The sequence below is a fragment of the Strix aluco genome, chromosome 5, assembly GCF_031877795.1.
Source record: "Strix aluco isolate bStrAlu1 chromosome 5, bStrAlu1.hap1, whole genome shotgun sequence".
In the NCBI taxonomy this organism is placed as follows: domain Eukaryota; kingdom Metazoa; phylum Chordata; class Aves; order Strigiformes; family Strigidae; genus Strix; species Strix aluco.
The window spans coordinates 44,666,795-44,687,633 of record NC_133935.1 but is presented as its reverse complement, the minus strand read 5'-3'; the positions used below and the strand labels follow the sequence as shown (position 1 = coordinate 44,687,633).

General features: G+C 39.0%; 1 protein-coding gene across 5 annotated transcripts in view; it reads left to right on the top strand.

The window, feature by feature from the left end:
* Positions 1 to 20,839, top strand: part of SYT1 (synaptotagmin 1) — a 364,737-nt gene that overhangs the window by 80,915 nt on the left and 262,983 nt on the right. For 4 of the 5 annotated variants that reach the window (XM_074827158.1, XM_074827162.1, XM_074827156.1 and 1 more), the window contains exon 2: positions 4,746 to 4,856. The exons of the other annotated variant lie outside the window; for it this stretch is intronic. The gene's annotated coding sequence lies outside the window, so the exon portion shown is untranslated. The remainder of the gene's footprint in view (positions 1 to 4,745; positions 4,857 to 20,839) is intronic. 5 annotated transcript variants of the gene reach the window in all.

The window sequence follows — 20,839 nt, the reverse complement described above, 5'->3', positions numbered from 1 at the left end:
AAATGGAAGGTCAGAGGGAGAACCGATTCAAGTTATATAGGCTGGAATAATGTCTATGTATTGCAGTTCTCATTTAAGGTGTTATTTATCATGTAACAAACACTTCGTAACATTGGTTGAGTTGAAACTTAAAAGTTTTGCTGCACTGTAGTTAAGAATCATTTACATTAAAATAAAGAGATTATCCAAATCTCTACATAAGTCATCTGGTAAGTTTAGGTCAAGGCTGACTGAAAGATCTTGCTGATCTGAAGATGCTGGGTTTTTAGAGACTCCTGTGGTTGTTGCAGAATAGAGATAACTTTAATGTGTTCCAGACTGAAATAAATGTTTTTGGTTTAGTCCAGGAGATAAAAATATAGTCAGAAGTCAGTGAAAAAATAGTAAAGAAATATCATGGTCTTCCAGAACTAAAAGAAGTTGTGGGTTTTGTGGGTTTTGGTTCTTTGTTGTGCTGAATAGTGGTGCTCCATGAAATTATTCAGTATCTTTCTATGATTCTAAAAATTCTGAACTTTAAAAAAAAGGAAACCAATGCACACAGAGATACATTTTGAAAACTAGCTGAAGGGATTAAAGAATGTCTGAATCTTGGACCTCTGTAGTTTGTGTCAGTAACAAAAATATACTGCACTACTAAATTGCACTGGGAGCACTAAATAATAGCAGTATGTAATAGTCAAAGGTGTGGTAGGTGGTCTACAGCTGTAGCATTAGCATCAACAGTGGAATGGACTATCAGATTTACCATTAGGTGCAGATTAATTGAAGAGTTTTCTTCTGAACATTGGTTAAAATTACTTTGTTGACAAGATGTCCTTATATTGTGACCACAGGTAGGTCTCTGCTTTCTTTCAAGAACATCAAATAGTTTTCCAGTGCAAAAAAATTCTCAGCTGTCAGAACATATACATCCAAAGACATTTTATCCCAATCATTTGCGGTAGAGAAGGCAGCAGGATGATATTGTAAAGTTGCTCAGATTTATACTTCTTTCTGAATCTGCTTGTTCTTTATAACATAACTGTGGGCATTCCCATAAGTTTGCAGATGTAAATAACCAGTGTCAGTATGTGTTGCATGCAGAGCAGAATTATACCTTCAGCCAAGAAATACCTCTTGAGGAGAAGCTACCTGGTAATGCTCATTTTAGCTCAAATTATAGAAAGGAACAGTTAATTTTTTCTATGGACAGAAATTTTTTTTTTTTTTTCCCCAGAAAGCAATGTCAGCAAACTGATTTTATCTTCATCTTACTGTGTTTCTGGTAGCATCCTTCATAAGTTGGCTATTGACCTTTCTTGATAAGAAAGCCTTTTCCCATCATCTGTTAATACTTGCTACCTTCTTTCCCTCTCTGTTTCTGTGTTTTCCCCCAAATGTTCATACTGCTGGGAGGTTTCTGAGAACTAGGTTCTTGGTGGAGAAAGACTAGTTCATTACAAATATATCAGTAGCTTAAGTATCTTTTTATGAAATTAAAAAAGCAAGACACAAAATGCAAAATGAAGCTCTTTCTCCCCCCCTATTTTGTTCGCATTTTGCATCTCTATGGAGGACACATAAAGGTTTTCCACAGAGACTATTAGTATTCTGGGAAGCTCTTACTTGTGATCCATAGACCATCAAAGTGCTGATAGATGCAGTCTTATACAGAAATGCAAAGATTATATTTGTGTTTCTGTATGTATCTTGCAAAAACCCCAAAACATTCAGATCTCTTCTTGCTAATCTGTTCCAGCATGCTCAAGCCATCTGCTTGGTTTTCCTGCTGCATTTGGTCTCATTAGTCATGTTCACATGTATTTCAGGCTGCTTAATTTCATTACGCAAAGTATTATGCACTGTTCATCCAATAAGTGAGAGAGGTTCATTCTGTTTCCCAAGGGACATGTAAAAAGAAGTTCTAAATCTCTAAGAAAACCTGAAAATTCTTGTTGAAACATGGATCACGTTTCACTGTTACTTTTATGAACGTACTAAAACTTACTTTATTGATTGAGTTATTGGTCTTTTCCTGACTCCCAAAGGCTAAGTGCTATCTCCTTAGAAATATTTGCTTCTAACTAGGATTTTTAAACACAGTTAAGTTCTCAACACAAAACTGTCATATTTGAAAGTTTTCTTTTTGGTGGAGTTAGCTTTTCTGCCTAGTAGTGAGCTTGCCAGTTCTGAACTAAATGTGCTTGTGGCCATCCGTCTAAATATCTACCAAAATTAGCAAAATTATAAGCCTTTTTAAAAGCATCAGAATTCACAGAGGAAAGAGGGATCTGTTAATTCCGTAGATGTAAAATCTGCCTCTGTAGTCACTGATGGATGTGCTCAAGCTTCTCAAAACTCCTAAGGCTGACTATGATAAAGTCATGGAATTCCCATGGAGTGACTTAATATACTTGTGTTACAAGACGAAAACAATAGAAAGAGTTTCCTGTGATGTCTCTTGATAACTCTTCTGTGTGATGGGAAGGAACCAGCCCCAGCAATGAGAGCTGGGACACTGCTGGGACCCCAGTGGACAGAAGAGTACCAGTATGGGAGAAAAATGGTCAGCGCTGGGCTGAGGAGGGAGTGACTGAGGCTTGATGGGCGAAGGGAATGGATTAACAGTCAACCTGAAGAATGGGAAGGGACATAAAAATTTGACATGGAGTGGGAAATTGAGACTGAACAGACAAAAAGAATGAGAATTGTCAGGGAGCTCTAGGGAAGACAGATTTGCTTGGATATCCGGACAGCAGATGTAGAGCTGCCAACATATCTGCCATTAGCATCAGCCAGTAATCCTAGGTGAAGAGAACTGGGAATGGTTGAGAAATGAGCCAGGAAGGCAAGAAAATGGAATTCAGTGGGAACTGTGCTTGGGTATATAGGAACATACAGTATATACGATGTACTCCAAATTAAAAAAAAGAAAAAGAGGTGAGAAAAATAAGGATCCACTATTGGGTGTAAAAAAATAGTGGATTTTTTTTTTTTATCTTGAAAAAATTTCACTGTGAAAATCGTAATTTTATTTTAAGAATGTACTCTACATGGTATACAAATTATAGAGCATTCACAGAATGGGAGGGGTAGATCCTCTAAATTCCTTAAAAAAAACCCCCAGCATAGGTACTGGATAAACATGGCTCCCCACAAAAAATATGTGACTCGAAGACTGTCAGAAAGAGGTTGAATGAGACTTTGAGTGCTTGACATTGCAGCAATGTTATTTTATTAATGTTGTGGCTTGCATCTAATGACTTTAATTTTACTTTGTTGTTTTGATAAATAAATATATTATATCCAGACAGCCACAAGGTACAAAATAATTGTTGACTGTGAAAGCCAGAACATTTTTAACCAGCTTTTCCTGATATTTATTTCATTAAAACCTTAGATCCTGGAGTCATTTAAAGGATTTAGCCTTTCTTTTCTTTTCTGATGGAAAAGGCACACTGTGTGATGATGTAAATTCTTGTTGCCCCATGACTTTGGTGACTGTAAATTCAGTGCAGTGCACCTTGCTGATACGGGCTTTATTCCCTAAAAAATTAGAAGGCAAATTATACGTATCCACATTTATAGAAAATGCATCGTTTTTACTGTTGTGGTTAACAATATTGATTTCTTAGTACTTAAGTAGTGAAAAATTAGATCTTCCAAACTGTTTTAAATACTTTTAATGAACTTCTGAATTATGCAATGCTTTTGTTCAAATAAAATCTTTACTTCTAAGAATTTTTGCTGTTTTAAATATTGCCAAGACCAGCAAAATGAAATAATGATGGTATTTCTTATTAGGGAAAATAATTAGAAGTGCTACATGTAAGATATGGAGACTGAGAACATTTTTATGGTGTATGATTAAGGCATTGGGCAAGGATTCAAGACATTTAAGGCTGAGAAGGTTCCTTAAACCAGACTCCTTGTGTGACATTCAGCATATTGTTTAATTTTGTGTACCTCAGCTTCCATCTGTAGAACAAATATGTTGACACAGCTTTACTCCTATCCTTTGCCTGTCTCAGGGATTTGATTTATAAAAGTCTTAAAGATCTCTAACAGTCTTGTTCAAACAACTTCCAGCACAGTAAGCATTCAGTCTTCACTGGAGCTTCTAGTGATAGCTTTGGGGAAAAAGTGATGCGAATTCTCTTATTACCAGAACAGGAGACTCTATAAAAGGAAAATAGAAGAGCTGAGAAGAGGGTTAAAAAAAAAATCTATCGTATAATCTGAATAGTGTTATGAATTCTTTGTCTGAAGATTGAATTGACTTATATCACTTTTGCCTGTTAATGCAAACTGTTTTGAAATTGTCTGGTTGTATATACAAGTTAAAGAATCTGCAAGTATAAATCCATGTCTTTTTGGTTTCAGAGGAATTCACTGAGCATGTTAAGGAACCTTGTGGGATACAGCGGTAGGAAATTACAATGTGTGCGAGATCACTATAGTTCACTGTACTTGACTCACTGATGAAATCTACAGAAATATATAATATTGGAGCACACTAAGAAAACAGTCCAAATGAGTCCATGATGAAGAAAACTTGTACATGGTTTTTTTTTTCCAGTGTATCTTAACAGTCTGATTAACTGTCATGGTAATCTACTTCTGGCAATCAGCATGTGAAGGGCACTGAACAAACCATGTATAATTAAAGGAGTTTTTAAGCAGCAATTGTTTGTGGGCAAAGATAGAAAATAGAGCTGCATAGGTACTGACAAGTGTTTACATGGAATGTCTTTCTCTTAAAGGGAGAAAAGAAAAGGGATTTTTTTCTGAGCTGTGAAGAAACTAGAAACTGACTGATAGAGCCTTCATTCAAGATTTCCCTGTGAAAACTGCGTTGATGCCAATCATATAAGGTATTTTAAAAAACATGGGTTCTGTTATCTTCCATACCCTGTTAAATGCTTTAATGCATCGTGCTTTCCAATAAATAAAATGGAGGTAGTAAATAATTTAAAGAAATAGCTTGTTCTGATGTAAAGTCTGTTAGATTAATGAACCTATAATTTTGTGGTAATACTGACACTAAAGACAAAAAAAACCAGTTTATATGCATTTGTTGGCTGTTCAGATAGTAGTTGTATTCTTTGCCTTCTCTCACCATCAACTTGTGTTTTATCATATTCCAAGCTGTCATGGGTCATTATCCATGGATGAACTTGAGCAGCCTCGTATCATAAAAAAATATACAGTGGCATCTGCCATTGTGCACCACTATACATATCACTTCTGAGTAAAGTTTGTCTTTTATTTTTACATTCAGTAGTATGTGCTCTTATGTTTTTGCCTCTGAATACCTTAAGCAATGGAAGTTGCATATACAACGTTACTGTAATTTCTCAGGTTATAGATATGTCTTCTGTGCCTTTTTAGCTAACGAGTTCCATTTGAGTCAATGCTTGTAAACCTCAGTCTCCACCAGGCAGTCACATCTCTTCTGTAGTTATTTCATAAGCTCCTGTACCAGTGATGTAGACAGCACAGTGAAATTAGGAGATGGTTTTATGATATCAGTCTTGTGTTCTAGATCCTATATTTTGACGTTTCTGATTTTAGGAGCTAGAAATTAAATTTATGTCACAATTGTATTAATATAGAGCAATAATGTCCAGATATTTTTTATTTATTGTGTTTTTTAGGGATTTCCTAAGGTTATTTCACTGCTATTCTGTTTTGGTGATACAACTTTTGAAAATTAATTTGAAATCGTAGAATCATTTAGGTTGGAAAAGACCTTTAAGATCATTATGTCCAACCATTAACCTGACACTGCCAAGTCCACCATTAAGCCCTGTCCCTAAGTGCCACATCTACAAGTCTTTTAAAAACCTCCAGGGATGGTGACTCAACCACTTCCCTGGGCAGCCTGTTCCAGTGCTTGACAAACCTATCGGTGAAGAAATTTTTGCTAATATCCAATCTAAACCTCCCCTGGTGCAACTTAAGGCCATTTTCTCTCGTCCTATTGCTTGGGAGCAGAGTCTAATGCCCACCTCACTACAACCTCCTTTCAGGCAGTTGTAGAGAGCAATAAGGTCTCCCGTCAGCCTCCTCTTCTTCAGGCTGAACAACCTCAGCTCCCTCAGCTGCCTCTCATAAGACTTGTTCTCTAGACCCTTCACCAGCTTCGTTGCCCTTCTCTGAAAGTGCTCCAGCACCTCAATGTCATTCTTGTAGTGAGGGGCCCAAAACTGAACACAGTGTTTGAGATGCAGCCTCACCAGTGCTGAGTACAGGGGGACGGTCACTTCCCTAGTCCTACTGGACACGCTATTTCTGATACTAGCCGGAATGCTGCTGGCCACCTGGGCACAGTGCTGGCTCATATTCAGCTGGCTGCCAGCGAACCCCCCCAGGTCCTTTTTCCGCAGGGCAGCTTTACAGCCACTCTTCCCCAAGCCTGTTGTGTTGCAGGGGATTGTTGTGACCTAAGTGCAGGACCTGGCACTCAGCCTTGTTGAACCTCATACAATTAGCCATAGCCCATTGCTCCCTCTGTAGAGCCTTCTTACCCTCAAGCAGATCAATGCTCCCTCCCAACTTGGTGTCATCTGCCAAATTTCTGAGGGTGCACTCAATCCCCTTGTCCAGATCATTGATAAAGATATTAAACAGAACTGGCCCTAGTACTGAGCCCTGGGGAACACCACTTGTGACCAGCTGCCAGTTGCATTTACCTCCACTCACCACCACTCTCTGAGCTCAACCATCCAGCCAGATTTTCACCCAGCTGTTGTTTAACCCCAGCCAGCAATTAAGTACCATACAGCTGCTTGCTTGCTCCCCCCTGATGGGATGGGGAAGAGAAGCATAAAAGTGAGAGAATCCATAGGTTGAGATAAATAGAACTCAACCTGGCTACAGCTGTTAAAGATAATAAAAAATGTTTCTATAAATTCATTAACAACAAAAGGAGGATTAGGGAAAATCTCCCTCCTTTATTGGATGCAGAGGGAAACATGGTAACAAAGGATGAGGAAAAGGCTGAGGCGCTCAACGCCTACTTTGCCTCAGTCTTTAGCAGTGGGACTGGCTGTTCCCTGGACACCCAGCCTCATGAGCTGGGACATGGGGAGGGGAAGCAGAATGAGGGCAGCACCGTTGAAGAGGAGGTGGTCAGAGACCTGCTACACCACTTGGATGCACACAAGTCTGTGGGACCGGATGGGTTACACCCAAGGGTGCTGAAAGAGTTGGCAGCTGTGCTCGCTAAGCCGCTTTCCATGATCTACCTGAAGTCATGGCTAACTGGGGAGGTCCCATTGGACTGGAGGGTGGCAAATGTGACACCCATCTACAAGAGAGGCAGAAAGGAGGATCCAGGAAACTAAAGACCTGTCAGTCTGACCTCGGTGCCAGGAAAGGTCATGGAGCAGGTCATCTTGAGTGCCATTACAAGTCATATAATGGGCAACCAGGGGATCAGGTGTAGTCAGCATGGGTTTATGAAAGGCAGGTCCTGCCTGAACAGCCTGATCTCCTTCTGTGACAAGATGACCCGACTATTGGACGAGGGAAAAGCTGTGGATATTGTCTACCTGGATTTTCGAAAAGCATTTGACACAGTTCCCCATAGAATTCTCATAGGAAAACTGGCTGCCCATGGCCTGGATGAGAAAACAGTCTGTTGGGTCAAGCAGTGGCTGGATGGATGGGCCCAGAGAGTGGTGGTCAATGGGGTTAAATCCAGCTGGTGGCCGGTCACAAGTGGTGTTCCTCAGGGCTGGGTGTTGGGACCATTTCTGTTCAACATTGTTATTGATGATCTTGATAAGGACATAGAGTGTATCGTCAGAAAGTTCGCAGATGACACCAAGTTAAGCGGGAGTGTTGATCTGCATGAGGATAGGGAGGCTCTACAGAGAGACTTGGATAGATTGGATCGATGGGCCAACGTTAACAGGATGAGCTTCAACAAGGCCAAGTGCCAGTTGGAATAGGCTGCCCAGGGAGGTGGTGGAGTAACCATCCTTGGATGTGTTTAAGGGTTGTTTAGATGAGATGTTGGGGGATATGGTGTAGGGGAGAACTTTGTAGAGTAGGGCTGATGGTTGGACTCTATGATCCCAGGGGTCTTTTCTAACCTGAATGATTCTGTGATTCTGTAAATACAGTTTAACCGGTAAACCAAAAACCCCATGCACAAGCAAAGCAAAACAAGGAATTCATTCACCACTTCCCATCAGCAGACTGGTGTTCAGCCATCTCCAGGAAAGCAGGGCTCCATCCTGCATAACTGTTACTTGGGAAGACAAATGCCATCACTCCGAACATCTCCCCCCTTCCTCCTCGTTCCCTCAGCTTTATATGCTGGGATATGGTCTGGGATATCCATTTGGTCAGTTGGGGTCAGCTGTCCCAGCTGTGTCCTCTCCTAACTTCCTGTGCACCCCCAGCATGCTCGCTGGTGGGGTGAGGTGAGAAGCAGAAAAGGCCTTGACTCTGTGTGAGCACTGCTCAACAATAATGAAAACATCCCTGTATTGCCAACACTGTTTCCAGTACAAATCTGAAACATAGCCCCATACAAGCTACTGTGAAGATAATTAACTGTATCCCAGCCAAAACCAGCACAACAGCAAAGTGTACACCCGACCAAGCCACGAGCAGCCAGTTTCTCCAGGAGAATGCTTTGGGAAATGGTGTCAAAGACTTTACTAAAGTATAGGTAGATAACATCCACAGCCTTTCCCTCATCCACTAAGCGGGTCGCCCTGTCATAGAAGGAGATCAGGTTTGTCAAGCAGGACCTGCCTTTCTTAAACCTGTGCTGACTGGGCCTGATCATCTGTTTGTCCAGTACACGCCATGTGATGGCACTCAAGATGGTCTGCTCCATATTTATTTATTATACTGCTACTGTTACTCCTTCATCTGAAAATATTTGTTTCAGTAGTCAACAGTGAAAATTTATTACTACCCATTTTAGCTTTGTTTCAGTACTTCTTGACTTGGTAACTATTTGAAATTAATCAAAGAAGCTGGTTTTAGAAAATTGCATGGATACTTTTCTGAATATGTTTAAGTAACATTGCTTGCTGTAGCCTAGATAGTCTACCTTCACCCAGTCACTTTGATGTTTTCTCCAGGGATGATCAGAGTAAGGGAAACAATCTTGTTTTGTTAAGATTCCTTCTAATTGCCAGGCTTGATGCAATTGCAGTTAAACATTACACTAAAACCACTCCTTGTAATAGAGGAAAATAGTTTCTGTATAGTCTGAAGATATTTACAGGACTTATGTTTGCATGTCACAGTTCCTGTGCCAATTAATTGTTTATACTTTCAAGGGCTTCAAGGCTTCATTTGAGTTAGAGTTTTTTATGCTTTTTCTGTTTGTGCAGATGTTTCACAGAGAGCTTGTGGAAGTAGAGATCATTTACAGGTCAAATGAAAAGCAGCTATATATAAAGATAATGAAATGTTCAGGCACTTCTCAATGAAAGTTCACTAAACAGGTGAAAACCCACATGAAAATGCAAAGCAGTATGTCCTCAAGGTAGATTGTCCCCAAAGAAAATAACTCACTTGGAAAGAATAATACTATTCGTTTGTGTTGTAGAGCAGATTGTTGTAAGACTAACTTTTAATGTGTGAATGTGTGACTTTAGCAGTGGCTGTCATTCTGCCCAAAGGCTACCTTTTATTTTCAGTAATAAAACACAGTACAACTCTGTGGTGAATGTGGAAGAAGCGGGGAACAAGCAAGAGAAGATTGAAAAAATATTTTATTTTCTAGTTCCCTTGCATCTGTTCCTGTTCCACCAAAACTTGCAAATTAATTTTGATTGTAGTAGTAGTAGTGTGTTCATCACAGTAATAAAATTAATTTCCATCTCTGTTCACTAGCACGTGTGTCTCAGTTACAGACAGTTTATTTTGACAATATGAAATACTGTCTATGAATGTATCTGGGAGTAAGTCACCGATGTTATAACTCAAACTAATTTAAATGAAAGCAAATGTTTTGGGATCTGAAAGTTGAATTTCCATTTGAACAATAGCTTCAAGGACTTGCATGCCTATTTGACTGTCTCATGCCGTGAGGTCAATTGCTACTAAAGAGATTATCCACATATACCCATGAGCTACAATAAGGTTCACAGGAATGTGAAATAGAATAAAGTTGTCTGTAAGGTAAATATGAAGTGGAAAAGTAAATTAAAGCAAAAATGGAATAAGAATGAATCCAGGAGAATTTAAAAAAATCTATACCAGGAACTTAATGATGCAACAAAACCTGAAAATCTAATGCACAAATCTGAACTAGAAATGCTTCTTAATCTGTCACTCAATCACAGAATTTGTTTGGTCGGGTCTCTCAGTGTTGTCGATGTCTATATAATATGTTACAAATTGTGTTAAAAGGGATACTGTAATAAAGAGTCAGTAAGAAATATCTTCTGAGACTTTCTATTAGGAAGTGCTTACGGAAAGACAAAATAATTGCAGATGGTTAAGTGTTACAGGGAGTCTTCCTATTTAAAAAATCAATTAAATTGGTAAAAATATTCCTTTAAGTATTTTAGATGCAATTTATCTTTAATACTACTTTCCATTTAGAAATATTTATGGTGTGTTGATTTTGGTGTTATTTTTTGCTTGTATTTGATAGTAGCAAGGATGAAAGCATTTCTCCTATTACAGGAACTATTACTTCCACTGTAGTTTCTTTGGACATTCTAGAAATGCAGAGTGGTGCTCAGGTCAGCACTGAGGGAATCTCCACAGAGCAGAGAGGAAGGCTGTAAATAGTACAGGTCCAGAATCAGGAAGCCCCAGACCAACCAGTCCTAATGGTCTGACCCCATTTAATTCAAGAAACTGTGCTAGTTGATAGCAAAACTCTCACAGGTCCTTTCCCCTTTTCTTGCCTTAGCAGTATTTTGTTTCTAGCCCACTTACGAAAACAAGAAGAAATCCTGGAATCCCCATTTCATTCTCATGCTTGTAAAACTCCATTAACCATGATGGAGCATGTAGGACTACAAATAAAATTCCATTTCAGTCAGTGAGTTTGGCTGATGGAGAAAACTTGTGATTGATTTTAGGGCTTATACTCAGCATACCTCAGTAAAAGAAAATACTTTATAAACCGATGTTAAATATCTCCCCACAAGGTAGAGGATCTTACCCTATGTGTTCTCTAAACTGGTTGAGAAAAGTTATGCTTTCCCAATTTATTCCAGGGGTTTTTTTGTCTTTTAAATAATTTTAGTATGTTCCTATATTTTCTGGTCAGCAAAGTCCTATCGACTGGAAAGATGTTCACATATTATCATGGGACTGTTCAACAGTCAAGGACTAAGGCATTGTTACAATGAACACCAAAATTACAGGTGAACAGTGTTGCCACAGTTTGCAGAGTTGTCTCAGAGCAAAGGTTGATAGACTGTAAACCTGTCTCTGAAAGTATAATTATTTGCATGACTTCTTTTTCTTTTTCCTGTATTTTTGACCTCGTTTTTCTGAACTAACACTTCACTTCATTCCTCTTTTGGGAACCAACATTCCACTGATAAATTAAAATCCCTAGGCTGTAGATGGATACATCTTGCCTCCTTTAATCATTTCCATTTTAAAGGTAAACCATCAAGCAACAGTGAAAATTGAATTTTGCATAGATCTGTGTTGCATGCATCCATTAAAAATGGGGAGAACAATAAATACAAAAATTACTTTAATTTGTTGAAATTTATTAAACTGTGTATAACCTCCTTAGCTGAAAGTAGCTGTCTTATACTGGCAACATAAGCTGCAATGATATTTCTGGGTTTTGGCGATGAAGGATGAATCAGACGTACCAAAGGCTTTTTGGGGGAAAATAAAATTTCACAAAGTAATACAGTGAAATGCAGGTCTTACTCTCCCTATAAGAAAGAGAATAAAATTGCTGGTGTAAAAAAAGGCTTCTTTCTTCCCACAGTGCTGCATTTATTGTGTTGCAGTCTAAACCAGCAGCAATTATACATAAGCTGTTAAAATGAGAACAATCAAACAGTCAGCTCACTGAGCCATAGGTGGTACTTGGAATCCTTGCTGTTTCTCCCCGTCAATCTCAGCATCAGTGACGGTCAGAAAATAGATGCTCATTCTCCTGCATATGTTTATGTGGTGGGGGGGACATGACTTTTCTTTCCTTTTTGGCAGGCAAAAAAGAAACTAAAACCACTTGGGGAAAAAACTAGATTTACAGGGAAAGTATGCACCTACAAGTGCACACCATACCTGGGGAAGAGTATTGTGGTTTTTTAACTGGCTGGGTAAAAGGCCCACCAGATAACTACAGGATGAAGCCAAGAAGCTGGCAAAATTCAAACCGTTTTGAATTTAATGGCAGTGAGAATTGTAACAGTAAATTCTTACAGGATTTTACAGGGAAGAAATGAAAACACATGTAGGGCAGAATAAATGGATAAGTGGGTAGGATATTCTTCCATGGAATGATTTACATTCTGGATAACTAATGCAGGAGGTCATGCACATTTTTTTTAAATAATTGTTGTTGTCATTTGTCAGAAAGGATACAAGATTAGGGAGACCATAAATTTAGTTTGGTTCAGAAAGTCCTCTGATCCTATCACAGGTTTGGTCAAGTGATATAGAAAAAATTTTGTGACAAATTGTCCCCCAAAAGGTGACAGAATATTTCTGACCATCTTTACATCCGAATAAATTAGGATGAGCATTTTAATAAACTCCAGTGTAAAATTAGGGAAAGATCTGTGGCTGTGTCCAAGTCTAATAAGGATAGTAATTTTCTGAGGTACATTGGAATCATCAGCCTTGAAAGAGTCCAAGGGTGTAGTTTCATGATAGCATAAAACCACATTTTTGCTGGAAGTGATGCTCTTTTTTGTTCCAGCCCTAAAAGTTAACAGAGTAGTTTGCAGCCAGAAAAGTCTTAGTGCTGCCACACTAGGAATAGTGCAGTGATGTGCATGTGGGAAGTAGAGCAGGATCTCTTCTCTTTTGGCAGCAGCAAAGCCTTAAATCAGTTTAAGCAGCTTCTGAAACCACTCCAGAACTTTGAGCCTTCACAGAATGTGGCTGGGGGCAGTGGGTGCTGACACCACCTTTTACGTTCTGTGTAGCAAGTACTGCTCACCTCACTATTAGGAAGCGTGCTTAGCATTGTAATTAAGAATGAACTTCAGTCACTTTTGTACAATTGGACTACCCAGGTTACTAAAAATCAGCTCCCACATTTGATCCCCAAGCATGGTGGGTTGACTTTGGCTGGCTGCCAGGCCCCCACTCAACTGCTCTTTCACTCCTCCTTCTCAACAGGACAGGGGGAGTATGTAAGATGGAAAAGTTCATGGGTCAAGATGAGTCAGGGAGATGGCTTACCAATTACAGTTATGGGCAAAACAGACTCAACTTGAGGAAGGTTAATTTAATTTATTGCCAATTAAAATAGATTTGCATGGTGAAGAACAACGACAAAACTAAAACACTCTCTTCCATTGTTCCCAGGCTCAACTTGACTCCTTCATTCCCAACTCTCCTGCCTCCCACACTGAGCAGTGCAGGGGGGTGGAGAGTGAGGGTTGAGGTCAGTTCATAACAGTTGGTCTCTCCTTCCTTCTCACATTTGTCCCCTTCTCCACCATGGTGTCCTCCATGGGCTGCAGTGACTGCTCCAGAACTGCTGCAGCACAGGATCTCCATGGGCTGCAGCTCCTTCGGGGCATATCCACCTGCAGTGGCATGGGGTTCTTAACAGGCTGCAGCGGACAACTGTGTCACCATGGTCTCCTCCATGGGCTGCAGGGAAATCTCTGCTCCAGCCCCCAGAGCACGTTCTCCCCCTCCTTCTTCCCTCACCTTGGTGCTTACAGGGCTGTTTCTCACACTTTCTTCCCTCACTCCTCACTGCCAGGCACTTTCCCAGAGGTGCCACCATCTTGTCTGAGGGGCTCAGCTGTGCCTTGCAGGGGGTCGGTTGGAGCCAGCACAGGGCAGCCCCAGCCTCCTCTCACAGAGGCCCCCGCTGCCAGTGCTGGGGCACCTGTGCTCCATACACCAAGTTGCTTCTCAAGTTTAAGGAGCTGGTGAAAGCAAACGGCATTTTCTCAAGCTGATCGAAAACTTGAGGGATTTTTTCCTAACCGGATCACACAGGCACCTGTTTTCCAGCAGTAGACCAATACTGATTGCATGGGACCTCTTCTTTCTAAATGCCTTTGTAAGTATAAACAGAATAAATCCCATCATGTATTTAAAGGAATTTTTTTTTTCAGCACACCTGTGCTTATGGTAGATACAAAGTTATTTTCTATGTTATGTTTTTGATACTGATATTAAGTATGGCTGAAAATTTGTGCTACAAATGCAAAGAAATAGTTTGGGTTTTTTTTGTCACGCTACAATTTGGAGCCCATCTGTCATGCAATGCAGCAAGTTCATTGCGCAGATCATGGTGTGACAGAATTTTGCCTGTAAGCTTTCACATGTGGCACTGAAAAGAAAAAAATTAAAATTATTTTCCTTCCTCTAAACTATTCACAAATATTTGCCTTCTGTATCACTTTGAATCCAAAATTTGTATGTCTCAGATGCGTGCAACCTGGAAGAGAGAGAAATGGGTGCCAGAGAGCAGGCAAGCCCCAGACTCTGGCAGGCTCTCGGCTGGCAAGCTGGAGGTGGACAGCCAGGTCTCCAGTTTGAATCAGGCAGATCTGGTGCCCACCTCTTTTTGGGGCTGCCTGTTTTCTGGACCATTGGTTAGGACACTGTCCTGAGATAAATTCATGCTCTGTTGTTCTCATGCTATTTCTTTGGTAAACTGGTTGAATACCAATTCCTCCTTTATTATTTGTAACTTCTGTCTCTCAGTGTCAGAAAGGTGGTGGCCCAATCAGAGTGATACATTGTCCTTTACAGCATGACAAACTGGTTGAACCTGTTGGCACAAACAACTGGTTTATTTTGTTCTCATTAAAAAAAGATACGATATGAAACCTTGTATATTTTAAAAAGACAAATTCTTATCTGTGTGACAGATCTCATCACTATGAGAGGTCCAAAATTTACAGTTCTCTCTAAAATTTAATTATCTGGCACTTTCCAACAGCAGCTTGTGTACTGCTGACATGTAGAATTTCATTTTGTTCAAACATCTTTTGTGTGTATGTCTCCTTGATATTGATAACAGTAGCTCGTGATAATGCTTATCTCCTTTTGATTCTGAAAATGTAATAAAGAAGGAAAATACAAAGTAATAGCTACAAGCATTAGTTAGGCAGACATCCATCAAGTCTTTGCATCAAACTTAGCTTTTCAGATATCTCAAGAAACAGAGATGATAAAAGCAGCTTTATCATGGCAAACATGCTCACAAAACCAAATAAATCATTGTGCAAACAAGGAATGAACCAAGACAGATCTTTCTTGTTCGCTCGTGAGTTTCTTTGTTCCCTTTTCCAGAGAGTTTTCTGAATAATTTGTTAATTACTAATTGCCATGGTTATCTCTCTTCATAGCTGCCATAAGTGGACTATTCAGGGTCTGGGGGATGTGATGGGGATAGGAAGTCAATGCAAAGAGGGAAATAATAATCTGTTGTCTACAGATAAGGATAGTCAGCTGGGAAAAAGTATAGAATTGCAAACAAGTAGAACTTGATCTCATCTGTAAAAGAAATCTGTCATTAAAGAACTAGGGATATAAATACAAGCAACTGTAGGCATAACTCTTGCTTTGTAGTTTCCAATTTAAATGACTGAAAATACTGGATATTTGTATGTAGAACATGTTTTATATAAATGACTTAGGTCTGTACTTGTGGATAATTAAATTGGACAATAAATACATCCTGGTGTACTTACATATACATATTGGGAGTATTTGGGGTAAGACCTAAATATATCATAGAAAAATAGGAAATTTTGATAGTTTTTATGTTCCAGTGTATGCAGAGTGTTATTTGTACAACGTTTGTTTGCAAGACACATTTTGTTTTTAACTTATATTTCTTGATTGTACAGTGCTATATGTGCACAATGATCCTGTTATGGGGCTTTGACTTTCTAACTCTCGGTCTGAGCAGCCAGATTCGGTGTTGACTGAAGATGACATAGAGAAACCTGTATGTTTTATTGGCAGGGCATCTGACTTGATCAGAAGAACAGTGGCAATCTGCTTTATATTGTGGGAAAACTAAAAGTATTTTTGGCTTACTGATAGACTGTCAATAGTCTTTGATAGAAGCAGTAAGCAAGTTTAAGTTATGCTGTGTACCACAGAAGAGTCTGCATGGTGTGGCCTGATTCTCAGGAGAAGCAGAGATAGAAACTGGGATTTCCTGAGCATATCATATTTAAAAATTTGTATGAAAGAAAAAGCAAGGTGGGTACAGCTGTGTGAAAACCATATCCCTGATGATCGGAGCACGGGTGAGGAAGATGCATACCCACTGATCAGAGATTATATGTTTTCCCTAGGCAGAGGAAACTCATATCGAGTAGCTAAGATTTCACTTCCCGTACCAGGTCCTGCTTGTGTGGTGGCTTCCACATCAGTTGTTATGATACTGTCAACAGGAAACCTCCTGACCAAAGCACATGAAGCTGTGCAGCTAGAACTAAAATAAAAAGTTCTGAAACAAACATCTGTCACTCCTCACATACACTGGACAGTGTCCAAGAGAGGACATGTCACACTGCCCAGTGCCTTTTTTATGTATATGTGTGTATAAGAGAGGACAGACAGGAGGATCAATTATGGTATCGGCACAGCCAGCAGGTGGGACAATCAAGGACATCTGGTATATTGGCTTTTGTAAGTAAGGTTTAAAGTGTACTGGAATAGTACTAAAAGAAGTTAGAGGGGGAGCAAGTGAAGACAAGAGAGAGAGCTTCCATCTTGTCACACCGTTCCATCTCCATGTTAGGAACAGATGGTGGCAGTGAAATGGGATTCCTTTCCATTCTGTAACCCTGAATGCCTTTTTTTTTTTTAAATGTGGTTTGTTGGAGAAATTACCTACATAGAGGTAGAGAATGCAGCTCTACTTTTCAGGGACAGGAGGAGAGATGCATAACAGCACATGGACATCTTTAGAATATGTGATTAGTTTGGCAGAGAAGATGCAAGCTAGCTTTAGTTTATTTTGTGAAAGACAGGTGTTACTACTTTTATTTGACAGCAGAAGTCTAACCTGCATCAGTTGGAATTTGCTTGTACTGCAGCAAATAACGACAGTTAAATAAGACTGGCAAATTGTTTCATCACAAACTAGTTACATGTGAAGGGTGTTGGCTGCAAATTTTCATTCTGCTGCTGAAAAACTGTATGTAATTCATATACGAGGGTAGGCCTGACATATTTGTAAGCTCAAACTCATTTTGTAATAAATGGTTGTTTGTAACACAGTAATGTACAGGTTTAAAAATAAATCTTTCCAATCTCTCTCTCTACTGCTGTGTGTTACTCTGCTTCTTTTTCCCCTAGCAACCACGTGGTTATTTCTAGATTAATACATTCCTTGTATGTGCTGTTGAAAGAGAGAGAGATTCAAATCATGCTAAAGTGAACATTGTTTTAAAATGTGCATTTTATTGTCATTCATAAACAGCATGGAAGGCAATCAATCTTGCAGGGCTCTGTCCTGTGTTCTTTTGTGGAGAATATTATAAATGTGAGAAACATATTCATGTGTATGTGTATAATGCAGGCTCATGCTTATGGCTGCTCAGGCATGTTTGTTCTTCAGCAGCATGAGGAACTTGGATAGATGATGCTAACCTGCCCGTTATTCAGTCAGTTTGGTGTTTATGAGTCATCTGCTTCCATTACAAATCAATACATGCTTCGTAAATAGGAAGGACAGGAAAGACATTATTTTGAATTGGGTAATTTTTACATTAACTTTCCCATCCTACTCTTCTGCTTGTCTGTGTAAGACTTCACTTACTATTGTGTATTAGCAACCTGCAATTTGACAACACCATTTGAAAACCTCTTTTCACTCTGTTTTGTTGACAATGACATAGGATATGCTATTAATCCAGCTTTTGGGAAAAAAATAAATTTGTTGAGATCAAAAGTTAACAGTGGCATTGTGGATAAATTGTTTTGAATAAAATGAAAGCTGATTCAAACTCTTTGTCCATGGAAAATTTGAAAAGGTATAATGTTCAAGCATACAGCTGTGTTTGTGATAAGGCCACGTTCTGCCACTTCTCAGAGGATCTCTTCCTTCCAGTTGGGTGGTGGCAACAGAACTCAGCAGCCCTTCCTGGCCTTTCATACCACATTTTGAGAGGTACAGATGCTTGGTGGGGGATCTTCTACATAACTTGTGTCTGGGGGTATTCTTTTGAATCTGTAAATTCCCTGATTGGGTATTTCTTGGATTACAAACTCTTTACAGGGAGGGAGGATGTTTTACTCATATGTAAGTAATTTCCAGTGAAATCCAGGAGTTCCCTTCTCTTTTCAAATACAGGTTAGCAGTGATTGAGTTGTGTTTCACATAGGCATCACAGCCAGCCCTTCTGATCTACTCTGAGGCTTACAGATCAGGGTATGTGTCTAGAAATTAGTAGCATAAAAACATCCAAAATAAGTTTTCTGTATCGAATTCAAGTGTTGTATACAGATCTTGTGAAAGGATGACATCTTGAAATACACATTGTATCCCACTTGAGAATTGCTGAGTCAACTTTTGCATGTTTGGTTACACTGATTTTAGTGGAACCATTTGTGGGTTAAGATGCTAGCCAAACACACTAGTCACTGTCAGCAACTAATGAACTCAGAGCTTGGCTAGGACTGGAGATAAATCTGAATCTAGTTAAAATTACAACATGGTGTTCGTTAGCTTCAGCAAGGGTAATTTCTGAGATAAAGTGTTGCTATTGCCCAACGTGTTAAATAAGCAGTTGGACTAAGCAGGTGGTGGGCAGAGATCAATGACTTTCCATTAAACAATAGGTAATTTCTCAGTAGGAAATTCCTCACATTCCCAAACAGGGTTGCATACCAAATTTCCTATGCCAGTTTATAGTTGTAGGAAATCTGCTGGTCAGGTATGTGTGCTCTAAAAACATGAAGAGGCAGAAAACCTTGCAGACATTTTGAAGGTTGATCTTATTCTGGTATACCTCAAGGCTTCATTGTGCTTGGCACTGCATGCACATAAAGTCTCAGCTTTATACTGAAGTTCACCGCTAACTTACTCGTCTAATGAGAGTTTCCCAATACTACAGCGAAACTGTACTGTTCTAAAATCCCACCCTTACATATGATCTTAAGTCTATAGAAGATTGACTTATTCATATACTTATATCTGCTTACATAGGATTTGTGGGGAAAATGTATGTAATGGATGTAATGGATAAGGATGCAGATATGGATACATTACTCAGCATTTTTGATTAAATCTTGTATAAAACACTATATAATTTGAGGAAAAAATCCATTATCTTTGCTTTTCATTTAGCCACATCATGGCCTATTTCAGATTGAAAGCAGAAGTGTCAATGTTGGGAGTTGTTTTCCCAATGTTTCTGATTTAGTAGTTTCAAGTTTTACATGCTGTATTTATGTATCTCAAGCTTAATTTAGCAGATTCTGAAGTGTTCTTCCATTAATATATCACCTAACAGTGGATTGAAGTGAGATGATTTGAGGAGGGATGGGTTTGTGTCTTGACCCTTCTGATAGACGGTGTCTTCCCTGAGAGCGTCATGTCCAACCTGTTCATTTAATTTAGCCTGTCTTTAGTTTCCCACAATGAATTGGTATTAAAAACTGGTCAGCATTTCAGGAGCTGGCCGATGAGCACATCTGTTGTCCTTGCCTGAAGGGTAGGAGAAACTATCCGAAGAGCAGGGTGGAGGCCTAGAGGTGATTATAATTTCTGCCATTCAGTTTTTCTATCTAGCCATCACAAGTAGGTGAAACTGGATAAGACTCCCTGAATTTTTCAACAGGAATGATTGTTTATGTCTGTAGACATTCCTGCCTTGATTTGATAGTATCTTGCACCTACCCAACATGTTAATTTACAAGAGATAGCAAAGACAGTCTGAAATAATGGGATATTAAGGAAAGGTAAGAAGAAGTAGATAATTATAATAGATAATTGTAATAGATGATTATTCTTTCCTGAGGTTTTTATAGATATATATGATAGATACAGATGAGTCTAGGCAGTGCCTATACATGTTGACTGCTTTCTGTCAACCGGTTTCTGTCTGCTTCACATGTAGATACTAATGAAAAAAGTAATGCAATTGTAAATTGCTCTGGGAGTGGTTTTTGGTATTAAAAAGGAAACAATTTTTAACCATGTTAATAGACAATATAAATTTTTTCTTTCATGATTTGAAGCTTACCATATCAATATTTTTTGTGTGTGTTTTGTTTTGTTATTTTTAAACAAACTATGGGGATTGGGGGGGGGGGAGAGACTTTTATTACATTTTAAAAACATAAGAATGTTTCATTTGCATGGATGAAGATGAATGATAGGGCTAACCAACAGGTTTGCATTAGAAAATGTCAAGGTTTTGTACTTTTTAAGTAAGTCTTCTCCTTTAATGATCTACATAATTCACATTTTTAGGATGCAGGGCACATCAGAAAATTTCCAAGTTATTATTTTATAAATCTAGTATACATGGTATCTGTTATGTCACAAAAATGCTTAATTAAAACCACTTCAAAATAGTTTCACTCTTGATGCAAATTTTGGAAGAAATTGTATGGAAAGAGTCAGTTTCATAAGGTAATAAAACGTGTCGGAGCAGTGTCCCAGTAGGTTAGTTGGGGTAGTAAATTGAAACTCGTCATGCCATATCCCTTCTACTCATTCTTCAGAATTTAC